Source organism: Canis lupus, chromosome 17 (assembly GCF_003254725.2).
Source record: "Canis lupus dingo isolate Sandy chromosome 17, ASM325472v2, whole genome shotgun sequence".
NCBI lineage: Eukaryota > Metazoa > Chordata > Mammalia > Carnivora > Canidae > Canis > Canis lupus.
The window spans coordinates 17,424,429-17,450,574 of NC_064259.1; the positions used below are offsets into that span (position 1 = coordinate 17,424,429).

Below are 26,146 nucleotides of genomic sequence, written 5' to 3' on the forward strand. Positions count from 1 at the left end.
ATTTTCTTCTTCTCCCTCCTTCTCCACTGAACCTGTCACTACCCAGACCCCAAGCAACCAGAGCAGGAGAATATGGCTGTGGCAGAACTAATTAGGAATACTCACAAGGGACTATGACTCTTGAACAGGTGGCCTAAGGAAGAGAAACAGTGAGCTTTCATTCTTGGCAGCAATACTGGTCCAGCAACAACAACTCCAATTTTGCTCAGCAGAGAGGGAAGGGTAGGATCAGAGTGGCTTCAGTTCCTGGTTAAATGTAGATGTCAGGCAGGCCAACACCCTACATATTCCAGACTTTGAGAATGGCACTAATCTCTTCCATTCCATTTGGGATGTGGTATTGCTTGTGCTTTACAATCTTGGCTGGAGCAGGGGCTGATATGTTAGACAGAGTAGACAGTTTTAGTCTTTAACTTGACCTTTCCTAATTTCTCTTATTCTGAAAGTCAAGGAACTCTGGTGAGACTTTTGCCAGCTTCTAAGAAAAATATCCATTGGGTAGATCTGGGGATTCTTTGTACCCATTGTGAGTTAAACCTTGGCCAGAACTCCATTTATCACCTGGTTTCCTTAAGTCCCTATTCTAACAGAAGGGTGGTAACCCTGCTGTGGAGCTCTTGGATTAAGTGTCAGCTCAGACCTGATATCCAATAGGCCAAAAATGGGGATTCTCATTCCAGTATACAAGCATGTACACAGTTAAGCATGTACATAGCTGTGTCACTTTGGGAAAGAACTAAAAGAATCATTATTATATACACTTGCCGTATCATTGCAGCATCCTTCCTCAGAAAGATCTGACCTTTTCCTTAATTAATGGACTTCAATTCTGAGAGCTAAGTGAGATAGAAAAACTATTTAAGACAGGAACAACAAATGTTGGAGAGAATGTGGAGAAGGGGGAACCCTCTTGCACTGTTGGTGGGAATGTGAACTAGTACAGCCACTCTGGAAAACAGTGTGGAGGTTCTTCAAAGAGTAAAAAATAGAGCTACCCTATGATCCAGCAATTGCACTACTGGGGATTTACCCCAAAGATACAGATGCAGTGAAAAGCCAAGAAACCTGCACCCCAATGTTTATAGCAGCAATGTCCACAATAGCCAAATTATGGAAGGAGCCACGATGTCCTTTGACAGGTGAATGGATAAAGATGTGGTCTATGTATACAATGGAATATTACTCAGCCATTAGAAAGGACGAATACCTACCATTTGCTTCAATGTGGAACTGGAGGGTATTATGCTGAGTGAAGTAAGTCAATCAGAGGAGGACAATTATCATATGGTTTCATTCAAACAGGTAATATAAGAAATAGCAAAATAAGGGAAAGAAGGGGAACTGAGTGGGAAAAATTAGAGAGGGATACAAACCATGAGAGACTCCTAACTCTGGGAAACAAATGGTTGCGGAAGGAGAGGTGGGCAGGGGAATGGGGTAACTGGGTGGTGGACACTGAGGAGGGCACTTGATGGGATGAGCAATGGGTGTTATACTATATGTTGGCAAATCTAACTTTAATAAAAAATTTTTAAAAAACACCTATTTAAGGAATCATGATTTATCAGTGGAGCAAGTGACATCAGCATTCTGCTCATCCATTCACACACATATTACCTTTGCATGTGTTCATGCAGGCACACACACACACACACACACACACACACATTGTTTTTGTTGTTTGGCCGACCATCATTTTATCTTGCTTCCAACAACCACAAGGATTATTTGTTATTGCCATATACTCTTGCAGCCCAGGACTTCTGGGTGCAATCCTGACCCTGATGTCTATTATAGCATTTTATTCCACCTTGCCTCTAATGGTTAACTGCTCAATGGTTAACTGGCCTCAATATATTCAAAATTCTATGATATTTATTGACTTCAGGGATCTCAGAGTCAGATTAGGCTACAGAAAACAATACTAAACCTCTTGGAGTTGCTGCTGCTCCCTCTCACCAGCACATTTCTTGTCATCTTAGTGAAGGTGATGCCCTCTGGTATCACTTAGGAATGCAGCCATCTATTGTGTTCCTGAGTCTTATATAATAAATTCCTTTTAGCATGTTCACTTCTTCTAGTATTTTGACCCCTTCCTTAACATCTGCCTACACAGTTTTTGCATCTCATTAATTTAATGAGGACCATTATTTTTGCCAGTTTTCACCAGTTTATAGGACAGTTACAAGTGCCTCTGCCATAGCATTCAATTATGAATCACAGTTGAGCAGTGGTTCTAAAGCTTTAGTGTCCATTATAGTCACCTGGAGAGTTTTTTTTAAATTGTAAATTTCTGGGAATCATCCCTAGAGTTTCTGATGCAGGTCTTTATGGGGCCTAAGAATGTATATTTCTAACAACTTCCCAGGTAAGGCTGGTTCTACTTATATGAGGACCAATCTTAAGAACCACGGTATAGAATGACAAGCATATCAACAAAGTCTTCCTTTTGCAGTCTCATATTGTCCACTACCTCAGCTAGCACCCATAAGATCCATTCCCAGATTCTGCTAATATATGCCATAAGGTTCAGGGAAATCTGGAGTTTCAGTATTTCAAGCCATTAAATATCAGAATAAAGGGAAGAAACAAGTGTAGCATAATTTTGAATTTTCTACCTTGGGTAAGAGAAAATGGTGCTACTCCTAAGAGAAAAAAAAAGGCAATGGCTAGGATTCGAGGGTGAATATGGCAAGTTCAGGTTTGTACCTGAGGGTTATCAACTTAAAGATATGTAGTAGAAGGATAAATGAAATTTGAGCTAAACAAGAAATATGTCCAGGAGATACAGAATAAGGAGCTGGAATAAACGGGTCCAATGTTGGAGTCATAGGAGTGAGTGATATTACCCAGAGGGACTATAGATACAGAGAGGAGGTGGGATAAGGAATAGGGACTGGAACACTGGAAATGGAAATACCCAAAATTAAGATGGATATTTGCACAAAGGAGAGACTTGTAGTTTAATCAGAGCAAACACTTCAAAAGCTAGCAAAAGGACTAGCCCACAATGTTAAAAGCTGAAAAATATTTAAGGAATATGTGCACTCTGAAGAGTCATTGCCAATGGAAGAAATTATGACACTTGGATTAAATTTACCAATACAACTCCATAAAGTTTAGTGTTTGGGGAAGAGGGGTGTTGAAGCCTTACCCCAGGGGTTAGGTGTGGCACTGCAAGATGCTTTATACTGGTTTTGTTTTGTTTTGATTTTTAGAGATGTTTGGCTGCTAAGGAAGCTGCAGGGAAATTAGAATATTTGGAAAGTATCTTTTTTTTCTGAAGTCAGATGTAAAAGGAAAAGAATCCCAATGGATGGAGTACATGGCAAGAGTTGAAGACAACAGGCTGGCTCTTTAGAGTTTACAAAGAGAAAAGAAAAAGAATTAGAAAGAGTTCCAAGTACTGAGCAATACAACGTCTCAAAGAATTCCCCAGTAATTTTTAATATAAAAATGAGTAACACTTTTTAAAGATTGTAAAATATCTTCATGGTTAATATTATGTCAACTTATTACAAAACACCAGTGACAATTTCCCTTTAAAAATGCCAAATATAAAACTGTATCAGATGTTCAAGGAACTGTAGTGGCCTAAATGCCACCAGTTGCATGTCTGTCGCCTATGAGATGTCCTTCCTGGCACTCTTGATTTGGTCCTTTTATCAGTACATGACTTGAAATCAACTTACCTGGATCCTGTTAGTATAGACTCATATGAAACCCTCTTTACTAAACATTGTTAAATACTATGGTTTTTTGTCTAGGTTCAATAAAACTTTGCCACATGGGATCCCTGGGTGGCGCAGCGGTTTAGCGCCTGCCTTTGGCCCAGGGCACGATCCTGGAGCCCCGGGATCGAATCCCACATCGAACTCCCTGCATGGAGCCTGCTTCTCCCTCTGCCTATGTCTCTGCCTCTCTCTCTCTCTCTCTCTCTCTCTCTCTCTCTCTCTCTCTCTGTGTGTGACTATCATGAATAAATAAATAAAATCTTAAAAAAAGATAAAAAAATGAAAAATAAAATAAAACTTTGCCACATAAACACATGTTAGTATAAACTGCAAAGTCATCACTGAAGACAGTGTATACTTTTACCATAATGTGAGGACACAAACATTACCTTCTCATATTTATTTCCAGGAGAAGTGTTTCTCTGCTCTAGACATTGTATCTCTTGTACCCAGACGATTAAAACAATGCAAATCTTCTGGTTCTTTCTGTTACAGTGCCAAATAGTTCATTGTTAATTTGTGCTTAATGTGCCATTTCTCCTTCTCATTCTTTTCCCTATTTCAACAGTTACTTTAAACCTCTCATTCACTATGAGTTCTTTGAAATACTTCAAGAGTAGAGCAAATATAAATAATATATGCATAAATGCACTAAGGATAGATGTAGTGTTAAACTTAAGTCGGAGACAAGGTTGCCTATTTCCAGTCTGGAAGACTTTGATAAAGTACCACTTGATGGGGATTGTTAGATTCTTTGGGTGCAAAATGAGAAACTACAAAAATGAGGACCAGTCTTTCTTCAACCATGCAAGATAGATTTACCAAAAAGATAAGATTCATAATACTTTGGAATGAATTTTCCTGGTTCTTAGAATTACCAACAGATGTGAGTGCAAGGAATTCACTCCACAGTGACTTCAGGACCCACAGAAATCCATAGAAGTCTTTAATGTATGGAAAGAAAGATAGAAGATTAAAGAAGACAAAATAAAACAAAACAAAATAAAATAAACAAAATCTGAGTACACGCAAATGTGAATTGAGATAAAGATAGAGACCTTACCTTTTGCCAATTGTTTCTTCAAAGCAATATTGTAACATCCATTTTTCTTGTATGTACCCAGAGGGCTCAGAGAAAGGACATGCCTCCTACTATTTTAAAAATAATTTTAAGGACTTCAGACGGTAGAGAGAGAAAAACTAATTGTATAAAGATAAAGTCTCTAGAGAGTTTTTGTTGATATTGCCTTCATGGAAGAGAAGTTTAAGACACAGTGATTATTAAAACAGGAAAACTCATCCACACTCTCATTAAAGTAGATAACAAAATGATTTTGCTTAGAGCAACAAATGTGAAATCTCTTAATTTTCTTCCTAAACCATGTGACTCTTTAGCAGCTTAGATAAAAGAAGCAGTTAGAGCAGATGAGGATCAGATCTCCCGTTAATGCAAAGTAAATTGAATTCTAGAGAATCTTGGTTCTTTCAAGTTGGCTGAGGGTCCCACAGTTCAATACAAAAACCATTATGCTTACTTACCACACTACAAAGTCCTCCAAATCATTTATAAGGGCTGAGCCCGAACGAATGGCCCTAAGCTTGCCTGCTTCGTTGCCAATAAATCCAAGCCCTCTTCAGACATTATTGAATTGTTCTGACAGCATGAATCTCCTCTCTTTTCAAATCATATAGTTGCCTTTTCTCACTAACTTTTTTTCCTTTACCTTTATCTGCAACACTCCTCATTCTGGCTTCCAATGTTTACACTCCTACAATGCTCGACACATACCCTAGTTACCCTGCAATCAACAATGATCTGTTGGGAAGACCAAGCAATAAATATATCATAATGTAACCTTACTGCACTCCACCATCTTCTCATTTCACACCTGGCAAACTCTCTACCAGAAAGATTTAAGATTTCATTCCATCCTGCATACTCATAACTATAGGACCAATTCTCTGTTCTAGAGCCAGGAGAGGGGACATACTTGGAGCACTCTGATTTCCACTTACCCAAGCTAACTGGCTAGGGTGATACTAAAAGTAATCCAAATAGAGGACAACCCACAAAACATTTAAATTTCATTTCAGGGATTGTTGTAAAATTCCTTCTTTCATCAAAGTATTATTATTTTAAATTTAAATTAAACCTATGTCATAATCCTTAAGGGGACATCAAATGCATGGAACCATACTGATTAAAACAGTATCGTTTGGTTATTGTCCATCACAAATGTTTGAAATGGGTTACTTCTAGTATGCTAGATTGCCTGGGTCAACCTGGTATGTGGCACCTGTCTAAGCCTAGGAATTATACTTCCTTGAATCCCTATGTGGTTTTGGGTTAGAGTGGGTCAATGAGATAAGTTCACATGAGATTTTAGGGGGCTGAACCACTGCAGCCTGCCTAGGAAGGAAGGTTTGCCAGGCATACAGAGCATTCAGCAATACAACTGGGGAAGTTTTACACAAAACAAGAAGTTTGTCACCCTAGATTTAGAAAATGGAAGTGATGTCAAAATTACCTTGGAATATCATGGAGGTCAGAGTGATGAAGAGACGCAGGGGTTTCCAGCAGGACTATGCTTATCCTTGCTCACCTCCCACTCTAGTTGCAGCTTGTCTACCCAATCTCTGACCCTGCCTCCTATTGGTCAATGGGAGCCATAAGCCCAGCACCATTGCATGGCTGCAAGCTCACAGAAGTAGGGTTCCCATGGGGGCAGGGGATGCAATAGCAGCAGCAGTAGCAGCAGCAGCAGGTTCTATAGAGATAACTGCTACTACAGGCTCCCTACATGCTTCCCTTTTGTGGTTCTGCTGCACTAGGCAGATGTAGCATGATGCTCCACAGAGTCCCACAAATTCTGATTTGCCCAACTGCACCAGTGCTTCAGACAGAATCGCTGTTTGATCCAGACTTACACCCTCTAAAATTTATACCTCTCAGCTCCTCCTACTTCTATGTAAGCTCTAATTTCCATACAAAATACCTTATTCCCATAATAGTTGTGATGGCTCTGTTCTGATTCAGCTCTGGCTGACATGCTTGAGTCCTGAGAAATCACAATGGGGGTACCAAGTAATCATTGCTCAGGAGTCAGAAGTATATATCAGGAGCCTAATTACACAGTCAACAACAGTAAGTCAACCACTTTCTCCTCAGACAAGTTAATCCTATCACCCTCTTCTCCCATCTCTTCCCCCACCTCCAATTTCTCCTTTCCATAACTCATTTTTTAAATTGTGGCATTTATAACAATTTACAAATTTTACGTTTATTTGTATGATTGTTAATTCAGTGTTGGCTCTTCCTTGGTACCCCATTGACTGGTTGGAATCACCTTTGTGCCGTTCAACACCACATACATTTTTTCCTTAGAGGTTATAAAATGTTTGGCACATAATAGGTACACAATAAAGTACAATGAATATGTTAAAGTAGGTTAATTTAAAGAACTGTGATTTGGAACCTGGGATTCTCTTAAAGAAACACACACTTGCTGATTTGGTCTTTAAGTATTAACTACAATATGTGCCTTAGAAAGGGGAAATAAACAATTCTCTAGTTTTAAACATTGATAGCCTTTTTGCATTCCATCGGTAATATAACCCATGACCAGGTAAATACTTGTCTTCTTTATTTCCTTCAACAAAGAGAATCAATTACAAACTTCTCTGTTAATCCCCTAAGTACAATGTGAAGTCCATTAAAGGCTCAGAAGTTAGTAACCCTGGGATAGAGAGTAATGTTTATACTATTAAATGAATAATGGCTCCACATTGTCTCAAAGAGGAGAATTTTCCTGGGTTGCCATTTGGTTTGTTAGTAGGTTTTAAATCATTTAACAGGTCAAAGAGATACTCTGCCTGGATGAATACTTATGTTCCAACAAGGCTATGGAGGAGCATCAGGCTTTAGCAGAAGTTACTAACAATTTGCTTTCTGGCTGTCATGTTGAGATTTTGCTTTCTATGGAGTTTTGGAAGTCATTGTAAAGCTGCAATGTTGCCATGTGCTAAGTGGATTTAAAGGGCCATTTCTCAGTCAAGAGGACACTGGGTAAAGGTGCCAGGCCAACCCAAGCTTGCCACAGCTCCTAGCTGGGAAGTACAATTCTTGAGGCTAAACATTTTCTAAGTCCACTTCCTATTTCATGTGCAAAGCCAGTCCATTTTGGAGATCACTCCCATAGTCCTATAAGCAAAATTGATAATCACTCTGAGAATATTACCCAGAAACAGAGCTTTCTTACTATGTGCTGGGATCTGTGCATTCAGCCAATCTCCTAGTCATCTCCATTCATCTGAAGTTCTATAAAAGGTGGGTATCCAGAATGCTGACAGAAACTCAACAAGAGTCTCCAACAGCAAGCCAGATTCAGCCATCACCACATTTCCTTTACTGAGCGGCAAAGTTAACACACTTTTCCACAGAAAGGTACCAGCATATCACGGGGAGGGGGTCTATAAAACAATCATTGGGCATTAGAGTAAGGACGGTCCTCTGAGAAGTCAACCCAACACTGCACACACTTCACAGATGGGAAAATGGAGACATGAGCAAAGAAAGGGACAGTTACAGATTTTTGTTTCAAAACAAAGAAGTGAAAATGAAGGCTGTACTTTTTCTCAGGTCATTATGCTCAGTGTCAGGTGGAAACCTGCTTTGTATAAACCACAGCTTCACCTGGGGAGATGAAGGTACCAAAGACAGAAATTATGCAATGAGCAGTGACTTGGTAGGGTTTTGTTTGTGTGTTTGATGGCTCCCTGGACCTGGACACCTTTGTTAGATTGAGTGATCTTGGTCACACCAGCCTCACATAGCAGAAGTCCGGATGGGCCTAGGTACTCTCCACCTCCCTCCTCCTGGCATCTGAGTCCTAGGCCTACTACTTCAGTTCAGCCAGTCCAATCCTGCTTGGGATTTTGGATCTTAAAGGAACAAAAATTTAAATGCAGGGATATTCAAGAAATTATTCAGTAAGAGAGTAGAGTGGTACCAGGACTGTGAGTCCATGAAGAGGAATCTGAGGTCCAGGGTCAGTGGTGGTAAGTATCCAGTGCCAGGGCAGCATCTGAACCAGATAATTCCAAAGCATGACTTGTTTCAGACTGGGATCTGCTCCAGTCTGTCCTTCGAAATGCTTCACCATTCTTAGTTCCTGGTCTTTTTCCAAATCTGGTTCTCCAGCCTTCACTGGATTCAGAGATAATATATTCCTCTTACACTGATTTTGCTAGAGCAGATTTGTGACTTCACAGTCTGGCAGTGGCAGTTATGGTGAAGCAGAAAAGAGCTTCTAGACAAGATAAATGGGGTCTAGTGTTGGCTTAACTACTCGATGGCTATGTGGCCTTGGGCAAGTCAGTCTCCTTTACTAGATCTCAGCTTCTTCATTCTATCATAAAAGCACACTGGACAGATGGCTCTTGTCACTACTATGGCGTTAGTGCCATTTTTGCTTTAGTACATTGTTATAGATGCCTAAGATGATATCCCTACAGTTCTTAATACAGCCAATGAATTAATTCAATTTAACAAATCTACTGAATACACGTTCCATGTCAGCCATGCTAAATGCTGGAAATATAACAATGAATAGATCAGTCATGGTTTCTGTCCTCTTCAGGCTCATAAAGAAGACAGGTACAATTGCCAGTCAGTTACCATGGTGTGGAATAAGCATGACACTCTAGCAAGGACAGAGTGTGCTCAGACAACATTAAATGGGGCTCAGACTCTGGGAATCAGGGAAGTTTCTTCAGAAATTGTGATTTCTAAGCTTTTCTGGTAAGAACTGAAGGGTGTTAGATAGGGTGGGGAGACAAATTGTTGCAAACCTAAAAGACAGCACAGGTATGTGTTGGGAGTAGCTGAGAGGTCAGGGTCACTGACAGAAGAGATACCTATGATGTGAAAGAGGTAAGTAGGGGCCAGATCAGACTGGACAGGCCACATTCGGGTTTTATCTTAAAAAATAGGAGAATATTTTAGAGATCACCTCTACTCCCTTCCTTTCCTCCCTCCACCAAGGCAAGAAAGTAAACAGATCATCGTTTCAGAATGATTTGCATCAACAACAATGTTGCATGAAAACATATTTTCAGAGTTAATCAGAAAAATTAAATTCTCCATTCTTTGAGCCCCTGATTCCCTGACATTTCTCTAGGGGTGCACATGGAATCTGTTCCTTAAAAAGCACACATATGACCCTCAGTACTAAGCTTCTCAGCAGGCCAGAAGGCATACCTTTCTGCCCACCTAACTCATGCTGGGGTGATTTGATGCAGATTTGCAAAAATGGCTCCTGGATTACAAAGGCATGAAACTGATAAGGAACCTCACTGAAACAAATCGGTTTTAACATAAGCTCCCCCAGTTCCCTTGAGGGCCTTTTGCCCAGAGGGTGCTGCGTTAAAATATCCACTCTCCTTTGATCTTCAGAGCAGAGAGGAGGTTTGCTATAAGAGAAGTGGAAACATTTCAACAAGGGTGAATTTGCCGTTTCCCCCCAGAACTTGCTCTGTGGAATCCCTAAATCAGCTTTAAGCATTTATAACCCTATTTTCTTAATCCATCTCAATGTTCTTGGGTTTCCTCCTTACTCATGGAGTCTTCTCTTTTGACAAGGACAGAGTCTATCCACGTCCCTCTGAACACCTGACACTCAGGACCACACACGCATGAGATCTGATTTTACCCAGTGCTAGAGCCCTGCCACCTCCCTTGCCCTGGACTCTGCCCTCATCGCAATGCCTTTGGTTCGCCCAGGCATTGTTGACATTCACCTCGCACTGTAGGCTCCCACTGAGCCCGCTGTCAGTGAAACCGCTAAGGCTTTTATTCCATGTATTGCCGTTTAACCACTTCTCCCCCTTCTCGTGTATGATTTGACTTGTGAACTCAAGTGCAGGACCTTCCATTTATCCCTATTAAATTTCATCTTGTTAGATTCAGGCCATTGTTCCGGCCTGTCTAAATCATTTTGGATCTTGGCCCTGTCAGCTGTCTCCCTCTTTGCTTTATGTCTTCTGCAAATTTGATCACCACGCTTTCCATGTTTCCACCTAAGTCATCGATGGAAGAGTTGGGGCAGAGACAAGGACATGGCCCTCTAGGTCACTGGAGATTGCTCTCTAGGTTGATGGTGATCAATCAATCCGTATGCATTGAGTACTGTCTTTCATCCGGGTTCTAGTTCACTGAGCTACATTATCATCCAAGCTCACATTTCTCCACTGAGTCCACTGTAATATCAGGGGGGACTTTGTCAAACGTCTTGCTGGTATCTAGATACAGTAAGCGAGAATGTCACTTTATCTAGTAATATAGGGAGAATCAGCACAGAACATCGATGAGCGGCATCGCAAACACTGATAAATACGGCTTATGTAGAGCAGAATTTCTACAAGAAGGTAGTGACAGATATAGTTCTGTTATCCCACCAGAAAGAACATGAACTCCTTAAAGCCAGGAACATTTCTCTGTGAGGTTTTTTTTTTTTTAAGATTTTATTTATTTATTCATGAGAGGCAGAGACCCAGGCAGAGGGAGAAGGAGGCTCCATGCAGGGAGCCTGGCATGGGACTCGATCCCAGGTCTCCAGGATCAGGCCCTGGGCTGAAGGCGGTGCTACACCACTGAACCACCCGGGCTGCCCCTTGTCTGTGAGTTTTGCTCATAGCTATTTCTACACCACCAAGAGCAATTGTTAATGATAGTAGACACTCCAAAATGTATGAAATGACTTCATGAATGAACATAGTCTGGGGTTAGCTGTAATCTAATTAATTCGAAAGGCAAAATATCTGTGTATTTCTAAATGAAGAAATTATAAGATAGGATGCTGGATTTACTTCTTGTCACCTAGATCAGAGGTTGCCAAACTATAGACCTCTGCCCAAATCGGGCCAACTTCCTATTTCTGCAAAGAAAGTTTTTTTTTTTTTTTTAATTTATTTATGATAGTCACACACACAGAGAGAGAGAGAGGCAGAGACACAGGCAGAGGGAGAAGCAGGCTCCATGCACCAGGAGCCCGACATGGGATTTGATCCCTGGTCTCCAGGATCGTGCCCTGGGCCAAAGGCAGGCGCTAAACCACTGCGCCACCCAGGGATCCCTGCAAAGAAAGTTTTATTGGAACACAAGTACAGTCATTCATTGAAATATTGTCTGTGGTGTTTCATGCTATCATGGCAGAGTTGAGTATTTGTAACACAGACTGTTCTCCAAAATGCTGAAAATATATACTATCTGGCTTTATACAGAAAAAGTTTGTCAACCCTTGGCCTAAATAATTAAATCTAAACTCTTTATCTCTAAGACTCTCCACGATCTAACTTTTTACTAATTTTGCTGCTGATAAGATTAATGTCCTAGAAAGATATCCCCAGATATATCATGCCCATTATTTACTCTGTGCCATTTCCCACACCTGGATACAACCAGAATGCCGTGGTCCTCTTATCCAGGTCTTTTCCAACATTGTACATATACGCTTGTAAGGACTATACGCAAAACAAACGCAGTTGTGTACAAATCTTTGCTGAATGTCTACAATCGGCTGAGCACTATATTAGACAATCATTATCTTCACAATAGTCTTGCAAGGTAAATAATATTATCTCCTTCTTTTTCTATTGAGAAAACTGAGGAACTAAGCAGCTTACCCAATGATTCCCGGAGAATAGAGGATTTACCTGAAGTTTGAGCTAAGGTTTGTCTGAATCTACTTGTAATTCGGTTTGCTTTTGCTTATTACACGTTCAGAAATAAGCCAGTTTACAACAGGGGAAACGGGACATGTCCAATTTTATAGAAATCTTGATTTGGGGCTTAAAATACAATCGAATTCATTTTTTAAAATCTTCTATTGATGTTTAAGTCAGCCAAAGTCAATTTTATTTTGAAAAGCCATTAACTAGTGTGGATTTAAACAATAAAATCAATTCAGAAACTATTCATTCAGTTAAAAATCTGAGATGGCCACATTAATGCAATTGTATTTGAACTATCCTAAGTTCATTCATATCCACACTCAATCATACTGCGCTCTTCACTCAGGCAGCTCCCATCCCATCTGCCAACGCACAGATGGACTGGTCTGTGCACACGAGCTTTTCTTTCTATGTTGTATGTAATGGCAACAATGCCGAACCTGGTGTGTCTGTCAGGAGCCTAGCATGTGGCTTAGCTCTCCCTCACGGTATCTCTGGGCAGCAAGTAAGTGACTGGCATTATCTAATCACAGTTTCTATTTATGTCCCTCTACTTCAAATCACTTCTCTGGACCAGGCTGGTTCTTTCCCTGCACTAATAACTGGATTTGAGCTTTCCCTTAAGATCATATTTCATCAGCTGCTGGAGCATCTCTTCTGCTGCTAATGCCACACTGATCTTCTTTGGCAAGTTCCCAGACCTCCTCTGATCACCTTGGGGGCTACATCCTAGCCAGGCTTTTCTCTCTACCCCTGACCCTCCCATATGCCCCTATCCCCCACAAGTTCCAGCATCAACCTCCTGGCCAGATTTAATTTCTTATGCATGTCTATTCGAGCAGACATGAAAACAAAAATAGGATTTCCCTGGAAAGAGCTTCATTTCCCATGGCCAAACTTAGCACTGCTCTCACCATCAGGAAGCACTTCCCAGGGTTAGGCTGAATGCCTTGAGTGGACCTGGTGAAGCAGTGAGACAGATGTAGAGAAAGGGAAAGAAGTCTTCTGTGAAAGCACGTTTAGGATCTTCTGGGTATTTTGTTAAATAAACACTACAGGGTAATTCATTGTTTATGTAAGGATAAAACCCAACCTTAAAGATGATAGGGCATCAGCGAAATTTAATTACTCCCTTAGGTCTCTGCTGTGCAAGGAAATGTTCACATGACAACTTGGGTGGCTTGTGGTTTTTTGTTTTGTTTTGTTTTGTTTTGTTTTGTTTTGTTTTTTTATGGTATCGCTTCTCTCCTCACATGGAAGCACAGATAAAAACGGCTTGTGGCTGGAGGTGAGTGCCCATCATGAGCAGAATGCATCCCACCCACACCCATTCTCACTCAGCAAAAAGGTAATTTATGTCAAGTCCATGTGCTAAGCCAACAGGCTCCTGGGAGAACTGACCAGGAGGCCAGGTGCTATGGGGCACTGATGCCACGGCTGGCACTATCAGAGCTCCACCATTTTTCAGGAGATAGGACTGAGGGCTTCTAAAAAAGGAAGCCACAGATCAATCTCCCTTCTTCTAACAGCATCATTTCAAGGGTAGTCTGTTGAGATGGGTAGGGTATGCAGAATTCTCCCTCCCTAGCAGAGAAACCCCAGAAGAGCACCTTGTAGTTCTCAGAAACCCTTGGAATCATTCCTGGGCCATAGGACTCTGGTTTGAAGGACTGGCAAAGGTCTGCTGCTTTTGTATGCACACACTCTTCTATTTAAGCTCTCTAGTCCCTGTCTCCAATGAGCAGTCCATACACAAGGCTGCATGGGATGCCACAATCTGGATGGATCCTGTTTGAGTCAGAGCTTCGTAATGGAGGTGGACCTATTCCTCACCACATTCACCCTGAACACCTCCTCAGGGTAGAGTCCTTTGCTAGTTGAGTGGGCTCACAATGAATACGGTACTCTCAACTGCTTCCTAAAATTTAGAGAGCAGTCATGTGGTTAGGGATGGTTGCTTACATCTAATTTCACAAATGGTGAACAATAGATCTCTTCTTGGGATGATGGAATTTCTGGACAATTAGTATGATATTTCTTTTGAGAATTCAAATTCATGGAATTAGAAAGTTAAGGTATATATGCTAGACCCATGACTTCACTAATTCCGGACTACAATTTCCCCAAGAGAAAACATAATGGGGGGCATAGGGGCTGTGAAATGACTGAGCAGTAGATAACTCAACTAGACCCTGCTTCCTACAGCTCCCCACCCCTAACAATTGCTTTCCTGAAGCCTCATCAGTGAAAGCTCCACCATGCCTCTAGTGACTGAAGACTGGAGATAGTTCTTGATTCCTGCTCTTCTTTGTCCAAGACTTGCCTCAAATCACTCCAGCCATAACACACTATTGATCCACCACCTGTGTGTTCCTGTTTTCCCACCTCACCACCCGTGGTGTTCCTGCCTTGTAGACTAGTCCCTTATGTTTCTCCCATTTGGTAACCATCACTCTCTATCTGGTGTCAGTCTCTCAGATGTCCCCACCCAAGCCCTAAAGACCCCACCACTTCAAATCCACATCACATAGAAAAACCACGACTTTTCTAAAACACAAATACATGTACCCCAATATTTATTACAGTATTATTTACAATAGCCAAATTATGAATGTAGCCCAAGTATCCATCAATTGACAAATAGATAAAGAAAATATGGCATATACATACAATGAAATATTATTCAACCATCAAAAAGAATGAAATCTTGGCATTTGCAACAATATGGATAGAGCTAAAGAGTATACTAGGTAACATAACTCAGTGAGAGAAAGACAAATATCATCTGATTTCACTCATATGTAGAATTTAAGAAACAAAACGAACAAATGAAAAAGAGAAACCAAGAAACAGACTCCTAACTATACAGAACAGACTGATAGTTACCAGAGGGGAGGTGGGGGTGAAATAGGTGATGCGAATTAAAGAGTATACTTATGATAAGTACCGAGTGATGTATAGAATTGTTGAATTACTAAATTATAGGGCTGAAACTAATAGAACATTGTATGTTAACCATATCAGAATTTTTGAAAATCTGACCATAGTATTCCTGTGCTTAAAATACTTTGAAGCCATTCTGCAACTAGAAAATAAAGTCCAACTACCTCCTCAGATCCATTTCTCTCTATATCACTATATCTAGCTAACTTATATATGATGTGGACTTTTGAAAGGATATGATACATTGATTAAATTGAACTTTTATGTTGTGATAATAATAGATCTACATGCAGTTTTAAAAAATACTAGACAGCTCTCTTGATTCTTTACACAGCTCTTGCAAAACTAGAGTACAATATCACAACGATGATGTTGACATTGATACACTCAAGATGAACATTTCTACAACCACAAGAATCCTTTTATTGCTCTTTAATAGCCATACATACTGCTTCCCCACCCTCTCCCAATCTTTATCTCTAATCTCTGACAACCACTAATCTATTCCCCATTCTTACAATTTTATACTTTCAAGAGTGTTATATAAATAAAATTATACAGTATGCAATCTTCGGGAATTTTTTTTTTTTTTGCAAAGGATAATTCTCTGGAAATTCATCTAAGTTTTTGCATGAATCAATATTTTGTTCCTTTTTATTGCTGAGATGTATTCCATAGCATGAATGCGCCATAATTTGTGTAATCATTCATCTGGTGAAGGACTTTTGGGTCATTTCCAAGTTTTGACTATTACAAATGTGCATCCATGTACAGATGTGAGTGTAAGTTTTAATTTCTCTGGGACAACCGCCCGCAAGTGTAATTTCTAAGCTGTATGATATTTGCATGTTTGGTTTTATAAAAAATTGCCAAACTGTCTTCCTGTGTGGTTGTAATATTTTATATATTGACACTAGCAATTATGGGTGAACCAGTTTCTCTATATCCTTGCAAGAATTTGATGTTGTCACTATATATTTTTTAAATATTGGCTATTCTAATAGGTACCTAGTATATTATATTGCACTGTGGTTTTAATTTATATTTCCCTCATGACAAATGTTGGTGAATAACTTTTCATGTGCTTGTTACTTCTTACTCACTTTGATAAAATGTCTGTTCATGTCTTTTGCCCATATTATAATTGAAATGTTTGGGGTTTTTCTTAACTGATTAGCTTTTATTTATTTTTTTTTAAAAACTTCTAAAGATTTTATTTGTTTGTTAATGAGAGACAGAGAGAGAGAGAGAGAGAAAGAGAGGCAGAGACACAGGCAGAGGGAGAAGCAGGCTCCATGCAGGGAGCCTGATGTGGGACTCGATCCCAGGACTCCAGGATCATGCCCTGGGCCGAAGGCAGACTCTAAGCCTCTGAGCCAACCAGGGATCACCACTGATTAGCTTTTAGATTTACTTATATATTCTAAATATGGATTCTTTATTGGATATGTGATTTGTAAAATTTTTTTGCAGACTGTAGCCTATCTTTTCATGCTGTTGACATGGTCTTTACAGAGAAAAACTTTTAATTTTAGTTAATGCCTAATTTATCAATTTTTCCTTTTATGGTCTGTGCTTTTGGTGCCTGAGTTTTTTTGCCCAGCTCTAGAGTCCAAATATTTTCTATTTCTAAAAGTCTTATAACTTTACATTTTACATTTAGGTCCATGATCCATTTTGAGTTAATTTTTTTAAGGTGTAAAATTTAGATCAAGGGTCTTTTATTTTTTTCCTTTTTGTCTCTCCACCACATCCCCCACCCAATAAATGTCCAACTGCTCTAGAACCCTTTGTTGGAAATGCCTGGCAGAAACTTGTAAATGGTGGTGTCTCTACCATTTGGTCTCCTCTTTTGGTTCCCTATCAGGTGCGGCATCCCCTTCTGTGGCTTTCATCATTTCCTGCCTTCTACTTTTTCATCCAGACTGCCAAGAGGCTTAATTATGACCTCTGGTCTCTGGGGCCTCCCAACTGTTTGGTGTTTCTTCAAGAAGATAGGTACACCAGGGCACCTGGGTGGCTCAGTGGTTGAGCGTCTGCCTTTGGCTCAGGTCATAATCTCAGGATCCTGGGATCAAGTCCTGCATTGGGCTCCCCACAGGGATCCTGCTTCTCCCTCTGTCTGTGTCTCTGCCTCTGTCTCTCATGAATAATTTTTTAAAAAAAACTAAAATCTTTAAGGAGATAGGTACACCCATAGGGACAGGCCTATGAATCTTAAAAAGCCCTCAAGAATTCCAGCTAGAATTACCTTCTATACTGCTAGCTCATTTGCCTTGCCTTCTCCCCAGTCACCCCTCCAATAACCTCAATCTTAAAGAACTAAAGAAATATCAACCTTGCTTACATGTGACAACTCACTTGTAGAAACAGGATTTTTAACCTAACATTTCTGGATTTCCCTGGACTTGGTTTCCCAATTTCACAGCATATCAGACTGTGTCCTGGCTCCTTGTTACTACTTCATTTTATGGCTACCATATTGAAAGAATTTGTCATGCTCAGATAGCTGGCTCATGTAATAGACAAATACTTGTTACATGCTATAGGAAACCATGTGGGATCTCTTTTGTTTTCTTCATTTCCCAATTATCATATATGTCACAGCTGTACTCACTCTCAGAATACAAACAACCCCGATTTAAAATCATCTAAATCTATGTGTGCTTGAGGTAACATTTCCACAAAAGAATGTCAAGGACCATTCCTTTCCTGACACATTCTTGAGGGAAATAGTTTAAGCTGAGATACCATGTGGACATAAGATGATTATTCAGAAAATGCCCTGGGAATTCATGGTCTAGTCTTAGCACAATTCAGTCCCTTAGGCTGTAAAAGCATGGCCTCTGAGGTTGATACTGAATCAGTCTATGATTGTTTTTGGTTTTATTTCACTAAACCCTGGATGTGGTATAGAGCTGAGAGTCTTCTTTATCCATAGGTCCATTTTAATGGGCCCTTGTTTTTCTGTCCCTGTCCATTCTTATTCAATGTCACTGTCATCCATGAATTTGATCATACTTTGCCTGAGGTGCTTTAAGCAAATTGGACATTTTTTTTAATAATAAAAAGCTGACAAATGAAATGTTTAAAAATAGGATGGTGCTGATTCCGAGAATGTATCTGGAGTGGATGTGGGAAGAGTGAGAAGGTCTCTGTCAGGCTTTTTTTAATGCTCTTCCATGACCCTAAACATTCTATATCCATTAAGAGGTGTCATCCTTCAGTTTTTCAAGCTATTCAAACACTTCTTTACTGCCACTATGTGGAAGACACTGTCATGGGCACCCGTTGTGTGGAAGAGAAAGGTTCATGTAACAAGTAGTCCCCATCCCTAACTCTTCAACATCTTCAGATTCATACCATCTTTCAATACTTTTCCTGTTCTTGAGAGATCCCCCCTGATTACTATTATGCATAACTTTTCCTTTTTCAAGTCCTACATAAATTAGTACCCATAACATAAAAAGACTTCTCTGGAACCTCTTTTGTATGACATTTGTGTAGCATTAGTGAAATCTTATATTATTTTTGAGTATCCCTGGTGGGAGTTCTATCTCTATCTCTTCCTCACTCCCCAAGTCATAAATTCTCTCTCCATTAGGGCCATTTTAGCTCCTCTACAATTGACAGCATACATTTAAGCATTTACTTACTTATGCATTGACTATCTGGTCAATGATTTGTTTGGTTTGTTTAACTAGTTTTCTTAATTTGTTTTATAGTGCTGGGAGCTAAACAGCTTTGTTTACAAGCTGGCTGGAAACTTTCAACAAAATAGTAGTTCAGGTCCTATGTCAGAGTCCTTCTCAATGCACTTGGTCAAATCTTTCTCTCAAGCTTTCCAAATTACATGATCTATTCTAAAAGAGTTAGCAATTTTCATTGCCCTTAATTGCACTTTCTGGGATTTGGTAAGAAATCTTCCATAGTCACAATAACTTTATTTTCAGTTTTTTTGTAATATAATCTTTTAAAGGTATTAAAAGCAATCATTAAGGATCCAAATTTACATTTAAACCAATGGAATATTATGTTGCCATGCAAATTATTTAACTAAGGTGCAAATTAGGTAAAGAGTTACCTCCAAAATGGACTAAGCTTTTATTAACTTAGGCAATAAAAAAAAAATGTCACCATACCTTACTCCTTTGCTTGGCCACTGGAAAGTTTCTCTTGACATAATAAGATGCATCTCAGCTTTCAAGCTGCTAAAATTTGAAGACGAAACATGAGTCTTAAAATCAAAATTTGTTGCATAATACTTATTATTCTGGCACCTCAATGATGCTCCAGACATTGGTGTGAAAAACCACAACACCAGTTAATTCTGGTAGGAATTCCCTGACAATTGGCTTTGCAAATAGTCTCATCCCCATATATATAGAAAATATCTAGATTTAAATATTATTTAGATAGAAAACACCAAGTAAAACACCTGTAATAATAATAATTGTCCCATAAAAGCTTTTCCTCCATTTCAGGACCCATTTCTGTTCTTTCTGCTACTTCTAAATTTTGCCACATTTTGAAATGATGTTAAACAACACAGTGTAGTAGAACAAGCAATGGATTGGAGAATGAAGTTAAAAAAAGTGACATGAGTTGTTATGGGATATGTATCTCTTACCAGTTCTGTGTATTTAATTATTTCCCTGGGCTTCCACTTCCTTAAATATAAAATGGACGTTTTAAAAAACTTACTGAAAGGGACATTGAAGTTATATAAGATATCTGGTATAGAACAGAATTCAAAACATAATAGGTACTCAATAAGTAGTTCATGATAATGTGTTCCCTCTCATCTGTTTTTTTTTTCAAACATTTTATTTGGTTAGTTGAGAGAGAAAGAAAGAGAGAGAGAAAGAGGGAGAGAAAGAGAGAGAGAGAGAGAGAGAGCAAACAGGGAAAGGAGCAGAGGATAAGAACAAGTAAGCTCCATGCTGAGTGCAGAGCCTGATGCGGGGCTCAATCCCATGACCCCGAGATCATGACCTGAGCTGAATCAAGAGTTGCACACTTAACTGACTAAGCTATCCAGGTGCCTTCACTGTCATTATTACTGAAAGTTTGTCAGTCGGTAGTAAGGTATGGAGAAGGGGGTGTCCTATAGCCTTCTGAGGCCCAGTCTTTAGTGAGTCTGGATGTGGAGTTCAGAAAATGTCTGTCCCTCCTCCACGAGTGGAATTTTGTCCCTACATCCCTTAGTCTCTTTCCTAGCTCCAAGGATCCCAGTCTAATTCCTTGAAACCCATTCCCCTGCTGACCGGACTATCTATCTATCTATCTATCTATCATCTATCTATCTATCTTTTATTTATTTATTTATTTATTTATTTATTTATTTATTTATTTATTTATTTATTTATTTTTAGAGTGAGGTAGGAAGGTTGAAGTAGGGCAGAGGGGCAGAGTTCCCTTCTCCAAGCCGGGATAAGATTTCAGAATTACCCTCTGGTAAAGTCTTCCACCCTAGAGATTAGACCTTTGCTTGGAAAAAGGCACCATGACTACTCTTCCTTCCCCCATCCTTGTCTTACTGACTGTAAGGAGCTTTCTCAGATCCCCCCATGAAAAACTGAAAGGCTTCCTGAAGGAAAATCCTGGAAGACTATGAAGCTCCTTATGACAGAAGCTTCTCACTCTCATGCTAGTCCAGACATAGACAATTTGTCAAAATTACTATTTACATGTTCCTACCAGTTTACACTCCCAGTGGCTTCTCCAGGTAAGCGGATCTCAGCTGAGGTATCTCTTCAGATGCATCTGACTCTTCAGATTTCAGGGAAGTGGTTTCCCCAAAACATTAGTTCTCTTATTGATCCAAGAAAGTTATTGATTTCAACTTGTATAGCTTTTTCTCATTTTAAGAACAAGAGGAATGACTCCAAACTCTTAATGAAACTAGGTTGAAACCAGAAATCTCTCCACCTGTGTTTTGAATCTTGTTCATCCAGCTTTGTCAGGAAACTTACCCAAACCTGCTAGTTTCCAATCTTGGCTGTGCATTGGAATCACCTGAAAGACATTAGCACCACTGAGACCTGGGGTCCAACACAAGAGGGTCTGATTTAATTAGTCTGGGGCTGAGAAAATTTCCCTAGTGATCATACACTTTGCAGATCAGAGTGACTTTTTTCAAAACTTAAATCAGATCACATCAGTCTATCTGCTTAAAATACTCCAGTGACTACACATAGTGCTTTTAAAAAATCCTTATGGTCTACAAAATTCTATACAGTCTGGCTGCTGCCTAACTCACTAGTTCCCCTAACATCAATATCTGTTACCAGACCTCTTTCATTTCCTAAAGTGCACTATGCCCCCTTTCACTATATTCATCCATTCCACAAATGTTATTGAACACCCACTATGGTAGAGGCACTGATTGAGCTATTGAATGTATAGCAATGAACATAAAAGACCTAATGTCTGTGATTAGGGAGCTTACATTTTTTGTTTCTGGAAAGACAGACATTAAACAAACAACATATCTCAAGAGCTCAATAAAAATATTTTTATTAAGTTTGGGCACTATGTTGTACAACACATCTCTAGAGCTGATTCATCTTATATAACTAAAACCATACTCATGAATAATAACTCATCATTTCTGCCTCCCTCCAGTCTCTGGCAACTACCATTAATCCCTCTATTTCTATGAATTTATTTTGATACCTCATAGAAGTAGAATCATGTAGTATTAGTCCTCCTATGACTGTCTTATCTCACTTAGTGTAATGTCCTCCAGGTTCATCTTTTTGTCATATATGGCAGGATTTCCTTCTTGTTAAAGCTGAATAATACTCCATTGTGTGTATACATCACTTTTTAAAAAATCCACTCTTCCATTGAAGGACATCTAGGTTGTTTCCAAATCTTGGGTACTGTGAATCATGCTGTAATGAACATGGGGGTGCAGATATCTCTTCAAGACCCGGATTTCAATTCTTTTGAATGTATACCCAGAAGTGATACTGCTGGGTCATATGGTAGTTCTACCTTAAGTTTTTTGAGGAACCGCCATACTGTTTCTACATTTCTATGCAACAATTTACATCCCCGTCAATAGTGTACAAGTTGTAATTTCTCTATATTCTCACCAACACTTGTTATATTTTGTAATTTTGATAATAGTCATCCTTACAAGTATGAGGTGATTTCTTACTGTGATTTTGATGTACTTTTCCCTGCTCACTAGTGATGTTGAGCATTTTTTCTCATATCTGTCAACCACTTGTATATCTTCTTTGGAAAAACATCCATCCAAATCCTTTGTCCATTTTTCAACTGGGTTATTTGAGGATTTTGCTATTGGGTTGCAGGACTTCCTTATATATTTTGGATATTAGCCTCTTATCAGATTTTGGCTTGCCAACACTTTCCTTATTCTGTAGGTGCATTTTCAGTCTGTTGATTGTTTCTTTTTTCTATGCAGACTTTTTAGTCTGATATAGATCCACTGGTCTATTTTTGCTTTTGTTGCTTGTACTTTTGGTGTCATATCTAAGAAACCATTGCCAATATCAATGATACGAATCTTTATAAAACAAGGTAAGGGAAAAAAGAATAGTGAAGGTAGTGGTGCTATTTTAAATAGGAAGAACAGGGAAGTCCTCCCTAATAGGGTAACATATAAGCAGACATCTCAATGAATGAGGAAACAAATCACTCAGATGTTAGGGAATGAGTGTTCAAATCAGAAGGGAGACCAAGTGCAAAGGTCCAGCAAGGAAACCAGGGTAGCTGCAGCACAAGGAATGTGGTATAAAGAAGTTGGGTATGAGATCAGAGAGATGGTCAGGGAAAGAAAATCACAAAGGTACTTCTTGGTAATGGGAAAGACTTTAGGCTTCATTCTGGGTGAGACAGAGATGCTAGCCACTGGAAGTTTGAAGCAAACTGGTGACATAAATAAGTTAGGTTGTATAAATAGTATGAATATTCCTCTGTTCTCTGGGTGCTGAGTTTGGTAAGTTCTTTATAGATTTTGAATTCTAACCCTTTATCTGATATGTCATTTGCAAATATCTTTTATTTTTTTTTATTTTATTTTTTTTTTAAAGATTTTATTTATTTATTTATTCATGAAAGACTGAGAGACAGAGAGAGCCAGAAACAAAGGCAGAGGGAGAAGCAGGCTCCATGCACCGGGAGCCCGATGTGGGATTCGATCCCGGGTCTCCAGGATCGCGCCCTGGGCCAAAGGCAGGCGCCAAACCTCTGCGCCACCCAGGGATCCCGCAAATATCTTTTACATTCTGTAGGTTGTCTTTTGGTTTTGTCAACTGTTTACTCTGTTGTACAAAAGCTTTTTATCTTGATGAAGTCCCAATAGCTCATTTTTTACTTTGTTTCCCTTGCTTTTGGAGACATGTCTAGCCAGAAGTTGCTATAGCCAAGGTCAAAGAGGTTGCTTCTTGTGTTCCCTTCTAGGATTTTGATTGATTCCTATTTCACATTCAGGTCTTTTGTCCATTTTGAGTTTATATTTGTGTATGGTGTAAGAAAATGGTCCAGTTCCATCTTCTGCATGTGGCTATACAATTTTCCCAATACTATTTGCTGAAGAGACTTTCATTTTTCTCATTGGTTATTCTTTCATGCTTTGTCAAAGATTAGTTGACCATAGAGTTGAAGGTCCATTGCTGGGTTCTCCATTCTGTTCTATGTATCTGTTTCTGTGCCAGGACCATACTGTATTGATGATCACAGTTTTGTAATGCAACTTGAAGTCTGGAATTGTGATGCCTCTAGTTTCAGTTTCCTTTTTCAACATTCCTTTGGCTATTTGGGATCTTTTCTGATTCTATACAAACTTTAGTATTATTTGTTCCAGCTTTGTGGAAAATATTGATGGTATTTTGATAAGGATTGCATTGAATGTATAAATTGCTCTGGGAAGCATAGACAATTTAACAATTTTGTTCTTCTAATCCATGAGCATAGAAAATTTTTCCATTTATTTGTGTCTTCCTCAATTTCTTTCATGAGTGTTTTATAGTTTTCAGAGTACAGATCCTTTATCTCTTTGGTTAGGTTTATTCCTAAGGATCTTATGGGTTTTGGTGCAATTGTAAATGGGATTGATTCCTTAATTTCTCTTTCTTCCATCTCATTGTTAGTATATAGAAATGCAACTGATTTCTGAGCATTGATTTTGTATCCTGCCACTTTGCTGAATTCCTATATGAGTTCTAGCAATTTTGGAATAGAGTCTTTGGGTTTTCCACATAGAGTACTATGTCATCTGCAAAGGTGGAGAGCTTGGCTTCTTCTTAGCCTATTCAAATGACTCTTATTTCTTTTTGTTCTCTGATTGCTGGGGCTAGGACTTCTAGTAGTATGTTGAACAATAGTCAAAAAATGAGCAGAAGATATGAACAGACATTAATCCAAAGAAGACATACAAATGGCCAACAAACATGTGAAAAAATTCTCAGCATCACTCGGTACCAGAGAAATACAAATCAAAATGGAATATTACTCAGCTATTAGAAATGACAAATACCCACCATTTGCTTCAACGTGGATGGAACTGGAGGGTATTATGCTGAGTGAAGTAAGTCAGTCGGAGAAGGACAAACATTATATGTTCTCATTCATTTGGGGAATATAAATAATAGTGAAAGGGAATATAAGGGAAGGGAGAAGAAATGTGTGGGAAATATCAGAAAGGGAGACAGAACATAAAGACTGCTAACTCTGGGAAACGAACTAGGGGTGGTAGAAGGGGAGGAGGGCAGGGGGTGGGAGTGAATGGGTGACGGGCACTGGGGGTTATTCTGTATGTTAGTAAATTGAACACCAATAAAATTTTTTAAAAAAAAAGAAATATCACCTTATACCAGTCAGAATGGCTAAAATTAACAAGTCAGGAAACAACAAATGTTGGTGAGGATGTGGAGAAAGGAGAACCCTCTTATATTGCTGGTGAGAATGCAAGCTGGTATAGTCACTCTGGAAAACAGTATGGAGGTTCCTCAGAAAGTTGAAAATAGAACTATCCCATGACCCAGCAATTGTATTACTGGGTATTTACCCCAAATATACAAATTTAGTGATCCAAAGGGGCACCTGTACTCCAATGTTCATAGCAGCAATGTCCACAATAGACAAACTATAGAAAAAGCCCAGATGTCCATTGACAGATGAATGGATAAAGAAGACATGGTACAATATATATAATGGAATATTACTCAGCTATCAAAAAAAGTGAAGTCTTGCCATTTGCAATGATGTGGATGTAACTAGAGGGTATTATACTAAGCAAAGTAAGTCAATAGAGAAAGACAATTATCATATGATTTCATTCATATGTGGGATTTAAGAAACAATACAAAGGAGCATAGAGGAAGTGAGGGAAAAATAAAACAAGATGTAGTCAAAGATGGGGACACACCATAAGAGATTCTTAACCATAGGAAACAAATTGAGGTTTAGCTGCAGAGGAAGGAGGTGGGGGGATAGGGTAATAACAGGATGATGGCATTAAGGAGGGCATGTGATGTAATTAGCACTGGGCGTAATATACAACTGATGAATCACTGAACTCTACCTCTGACTAATAATACACTATATGTTAATTAATTTAATTTAAATAAATAAATAAATAAGTAAATACAAATATTACTCTGGCTACTAGGTGAATAACGCACTCTAAGAATAGAACAGGTCAAGGACAGAAGAAGAAAGTACTCAAAGTAATTCAAGTAAAAGCTAATAATGTTTTAAATGAG

At 39.1% G+C, this 26,146-nt stretch overlaps 1 long non-coding RNA gene across 1 annotated transcript in view; it reads right to left on the reverse strand.

Moving 5' to 3' along the window:
- Positions 1–26,146, reverse strand: part of LOC125752810 (uncharacterized) — a 160,521-nt gene that overhangs the window by 21,873 nt on the left and 112,502 nt on the right. The window contains exon 3 of the long non-coding RNA XR_007403173.1: positions 19,550–19,618. This is a non-coding gene — a long non-coding RNA (uncharacterized LOC125752810). The remainder of the gene's footprint in view (positions 1–19,549; positions 19,619–26,146) is intronic.